The sequence below is a fragment of the Otolemur garnettii genome, unplaced genomic scaffold (assembly GCF_000181295.1).
Source record: "Otolemur garnettii isolate 467f Iridium unplaced genomic scaffold, OtoGar3 scaffold00243, whole genome shotgun sequence".
NCBI classification, from domain to species: Eukaryota; Metazoa; Chordata; class Mammalia; order Primates; family Galagidae; genus Otolemur; species Otolemur garnettii.
Genome location: NW_003852638.1, coordinates 579,541 through 585,755, shown reverse-complemented (window position 1 = coordinate 585,755; position 6,215 = coordinate 579,541).

Sequence of the window (6,215 nt, the reverse complement as noted above, 5' to 3'; positions counted from 1 at the left end):
AAAATGTATATGAAAACACCACACTGAACCCTGTGATTGCATTAATGTACACAGCTATGATTTAATAAAAAAAAAAAATCTAAAAAAAAAAAAAAGAAAGAAAGAAAGAAAAGATTCTTCAAGCTGCCAGGAGTAAGCACCAGTTGACCTAGAGGGGCAAATCCATCAGGGTGACTGCAGACTAATCTAATGAAACTTTCCAAGCCAGAAGACAATGGTCATCTACCTTTAATCTACTTAAACAGAACAATTTCCAGCCCAGAGTTCTTATTCTGCTAAGCTAAGCTTTAAAATTGATGGAGAAATCAAATCATTTACTGATATACAAACAATGAGGAAATTCACCGTAAGACCAGCTCTACAGGAAACACTCCAACCCATTCTACACACTGGCCCTCACAATGAATCAACAGCAAAGTAAGAACTCAGAAATTAAAGGACAGAACTTAACTTCCACCATGATGCAAAAGATAAAACTAAGCAATGAACTCTCACAAGATAAGATGAATAGAACACTACCACACTTATCAATTATCTCAATAAATGTCAATGGCTTGAATTACCCACTGAAGAGGCATAGATTGGATTAAAAAACACAAGCCATCCGTTTGCTGTCTGCAGAAAACACACCTAGCTTCAAAAGATAAATTAAAACTCTGAGTTAAAGGTTGGAAGACTATTTTTCAGGCAAATGGAATTCAGAAGAAAAGAGGAGTTACAATCTTAGTTTCAGATACATCTGGATTTAAAGCAACTAAAGTCAAAAAAGACAAAGATGATCACTTTATATTTGTCAAGGGAAAAATACAACAAGAAGACATTTCAATTCTAAATATTTATGCACCAGTTTAAATGCTCCAGATTCTTGAAACAGACATTACTCAGTCTGAGCAATAAGATATCCCATAATACCATAACAGGGGATTTTAATACTCCTCTTACAGAGCTGGACAGATCCTCTAAACAGAAATTAAATGAAGATATAAGGGACTTAAATGAGCCCCTAGAGCAACTGTGCTTGATAGATGCATATAGAGCACTCCATCCCAAAGTTAAAGAATATACATTCTTCTCATCACCCCATGGAACATTCTCCAAAATTGATCATATCCTAGGACACAACAAACCTCAACAGAATCAAAAAAATTAAAATTTTACCTTGTATCTTCTCAGACCACAAGGCACTAAAGGTGGAACTCAACTCCAACAAAAATGTTCAACCCCACACAAAGGCATGGAAATTAAACAACCTTCTGTTGAATGACAATTGAGTCAAGGAATAAATAAAAGAGAAAATCATTAACTTCATTGAGTACAACAACAATGAAGACACAAGCTACCAAACCTGTGGGATACTGCAAAAGCAATTTTGAAAGGAAAATTTATCACTTTAGATGCCTACATTCGAAAAACAGAAAGAGAGCACATCAACAAACTCACAAACCATCCTATGGAAATGGAAAATGAAGAACAATCTAAGCCTAAACCCAGCAGAAGAAAAGAAATATCCAAAATTAAATCAGAGATCAATGAAATTGAAAACAAAAGAAACATTCAGAAAATTAATGATACAAATAGTTGGTTTTTTGAAAAAAACAAATAAAATAGATAAATCTTTGGCCAGACCAACTAGAAATAGAAAAGTAAAACCCCAATCAGAAATGATAATGGGGAAATAACAACTGATGCCACAGAGATCCAAGAGATCATCTCTGAATACTACCAGAAACTCTATGCTCTGAAATTTGACAATGTGAAGGAAATGGATCAATACTTGGAATCACACCTTCTCCCTAGACTTAACCAAGAAGAAATAGAGCTCCTGAACAGGCCAATTTCAAGCACTGAGATTAAAGAAACAATAGAAAATCTTCCAACCAAAAAATGCCCTGATCTGGGTGGCTTCACATCAGAATTCTATCAAACCTTCAAGGAAGAGCTTATTCCCATACTCCAAAAATTATTCCAAAAAATGAAGAGGACGGAATCTTTCCCCAACACGTTCTATGAAGCAAACATCACCCTGATACCAAAACAGGAAAAGACCCAACTAAAAAGGAGAATTTCAGACCAATTTCACTAATGAATATAGATGCAAAAATTCTCAACAAAATCTTAGCCAATAGATTACAGCTTATCATCAAAAAAATCGTACATCATGATCAAATAGGTTTGATCCCAGGGATGCAAACCTGGTTTAATATACACAAGTCTATAAACATTATTCACCGTATCAACAGAATTAAAACCAAGAACAATATGATCCTCTCAATATATGCAGAAAAAGCATTCAATAAAATCCAGCATAATTTTCTAATTAGAACACTGAAGAGTACAGGCATACATGGCACATTTCTGAAACTGATCGAAGCTATCTATAACAAACCCACAGCTAATATTTTACTGAATGGAGTAAAACTGAAAACTTTTCCTCTCCTAACTGGAACCAGACAAGGTTGTCCTCTGTCACCATTACTATTCAACATAGTGCTAGAAGTTCTAGCCAATACAATTAGGTAAGACAAGGAAATAAAGGACATCCAAATGGGAGCAGAGGAGGTCAAACTCTCTTATTTTGCTGATGATATGATCTTATACTTAGAGAACCCCAAAGACTCAACCACAAGACTCCAGGAAGTCATCAAAAAATTCAGTGATGTCTCAGGATATAAAATCAATGTCCACAAGTCAGTTGCCTTTGTATACACCAATAACAGCCAAGATGAGAGGCTCATTAAGGACACAACTCCCTTCACCATAGCTTCAAAGAAAATGAAATACCTGGGAATATACCTAACAAAGGAGGTAAAGGACCTCTATAAAGAAAATTATGAAACCCTAAGAAAGGAAATAGAGGATATTAACAAATGGAAGAACATACTATGGTAATGGCTGGGAAGAATCAACATTGTTAAAATGTCTATACTTCCCAAAGCAATCTACCTATTCAATGTCATCCCTATTAAAATGCCAACATTGTACTTTCAAGATTTGGAAAAAATGATTCTGCGTTTTGTATGAAACCAAAAAATAAAAATAAAAACCATATAGCTAAGGCAATTTTTAGTAATAAAAACAAAGCTGGGGGCATCACCATACCAGATTTTAGGCTGTACTACAAAGCCATAGTGGTCAAGACAGCATGGTACTGGCACAAAAATAGAGACATAGACATTTGGAATCGAATAGAAAACCAGGAATGAAACTAACATCTTACAACCACCTAATCTTCGATAAACCAAATAAAACATACCTTGGGTGAAAGACTCCCTATTCAATAAATGGTGCTGGGTGAATGGGATATCCACATGTAAAAGACTGAAACTGGACCCACACGTTTCCCTACTCACAAAAATTGATTCAAGATAGATAAAGGACTTAAATTTAAGGCATGAAACAATAAAAATTCTCAAAGAAAGTATAGGAAAAACACTGGAAGATATTAGCCTGGGGAAAGACTTCATGAGGAAGACTGCTGTGGCAATTGCAACAACAATAAAAATAAACAAATGGGACTTAATGAAACTGAAAAGCTTCTGTACAGCTAAGGAGATAACAACCAAAGCAAATAGACAACCTACACAATGGGAAAGGCTATTTGCATATTTTGAAACAGACAAAAGCTTGATAACTAGGATCTATAGAGAACTCAAATTAATACACATGACAAAAGCCAACAATCCCATATATCAATGGGCAAGAGACATGAATAGAAACTTGTCTAAAGAAGACAGATGAATGGCTAACAAACATGAAAAAATGATCATCCCTAATTATTAGAGAAATGCACATCAAAACTACCCTGAGATATCATTTAACCCCAGCAAGAATGGCCCACATCACAAAATCTCAAAATTGCAGATGCTGGCATGGATGTGGAGAGAAGGGAACACTTTTACACTGCTGCTGGACTACAAACTAATACAACCTTTTTGGAAGTATGGAGAACCCTCAAAGAACTCAAGCTAGACCCCCCATTTTATCCTGCAATCCCATTACTGGGCATCTACCCAGAAGGAAAATAAATCCTTTTATTATAAGGACACTTGCACTAGACTGTTTTTTGCAGCTCAATTTACAATTGCCAAAATGTGGAAACAGCCTAAATGCCCACCAACCCAGGAATGGATTAACAAGCTGTGGTATATGTATACCATGGAATACTATTCAGCCATTAAAAATAACGGAGACTTTACAGTCTTTGTGTTAACATGAATGGAAGTGGAACACATTATTCTTAGTAAAGCATCACAAGAGTGGAGAAGCATGAATCCTATGTACTCAATTTTGATATAAGGACAATTAATGACAAGGGGATGGGGTGAGCAGAGAGAGGAAGGAGGGAGGAGGGGAAGAGATTAGCAGAGAGAGGGAAGGAGGGAGGGAGGTGGGGTCTTGGTGTGTGCCAGACTTTTGGGGGGCAAGACACGATTGTAAGAGGGACTTTACCTAACAAATGCAATCAGTGTAACCTGGTTTCTTGTACCCTCAATGAATCCCCAACAATAAATTAAAAAAAAAATTTTTTTTTGAAGCAAAAGAGAATCTCAAAAGTCAGGAACAGAAGCAATGAGAACCAGACCATTAATCCAAGATCAGAACACTCCATGTCAAAGGGAAGAGAGAAAATCAGCAGAGTTCAAGCTCACTTGTAAAATAGGGCAAGGCTAAAGATATCTAGGTGCAGCTCAACACAGGGCTCTTCAGACTTTTCCAAGGGACTCCTAACAACAAAGGGGAGTAGGTACATATTCTTCAAGATTCTGAGGCATGGCTAGAAAAACACAGGCATGGGCAGCATTCACAAATTTTATGTATCATACAAATTAAAGGGCAAGTTGCATTTTACTCCATAAGGTAGTTTTAGTCTATTTTGATGCAAAGATAATATAAAATCTGTCTCTCACCATGGAGTGAAATGGACTGATCAGAAGTTAGCACCATATGCAAAAACACCTCCCTTGTGCACCTGGGAGAATAGAAACCATCTGTGAAAATCTTAGACCTCAACATTGTCCTTGGCTGCACCTCCACATGATGTTAGATCCTTCCAGCCCTGGGGCCTCAGGATTAACTCCTGCTTTGCCCCACAGACATCAGGGTAGGCAGAGATTGCCAACTCCAATGACAAAGGGGGCCGAGCAGCTAACACAATTACTTGAGCTGTTTGCCTCAAGACCAAACATAATATCCAATCATTACAATCATTTTCAAAATTCCATGACAGCCAAATAAAAGATTCAAACAAGGCAAGACATGGGGCCATATAAAATCTATTGCCATTGTTACCATATGAATATTTCTGTTCCCCCAAAATCTATACAATCTGTATTAGGAGGTGGGGGCCTTTGTGAGGTGATTAGTGCCCTTATAAAAGAGGCCCCAGAGATACTCATTTTTCTTCCATCCTGTGAGCCCTCTATAAACCAAGAAAGTGGCCCATCACCAACTCTGAACCTGATGCCACCTTAATCTTGGTCTTCTCAGTCTCCAAGTAGTTTTATTTTGTTTTGTTTAATTCAAATATTAAGGAAATACAAATGTTTTTGTCACATGGACAGCTTTTGCAATGCCTAAGTCAAGGCTATTAATGTGTTCATCATCCAAATAATGTTAATTGTTGCTGATAGGTAGGATTTTCCCCTCCCTTCCTCATGATTTCTAATGTCCTTTATATCTCTCTGTACTCACATGTGCCTATCAGTTAGTTCCAAATTATTAGAGAATACATGTGGTATTTGTTTTTCCAATCCTGAGGTACTTCACATAGGATGATAGTGTACACTTCCATTCAAACTGCTGGAAAAAAAAAATTCATTTCATTTTTCATGGCTGAATAGTACTCCATGGTATGTATGTATGTATGTATGTATATACACATATATGTATATATACACACATATATATGTTATATATACCACATTTTGTTAATCCACTCATGAGCTGATGAACCTTTAGGTTGATTCCACATCTTTATGATTGTGAATTGTGCTGCAATAAAGATTTGAGTACAAGTATTATTTTTTATAAAATGACTTCTTTTCTTTGCACAAATACACACTAGTGGGATGGCCAGATCAAATTATAGGTTGACTTTCAGTTCTTTGAGGAGTCTCTACACTATTTTCCATAGAAGTTGTACTAATTTTCAGTCCTACCAACAGAGCATAAGCATTCTTTTCTCTCTGCATCACACCAACATCTATTGTTTTTTG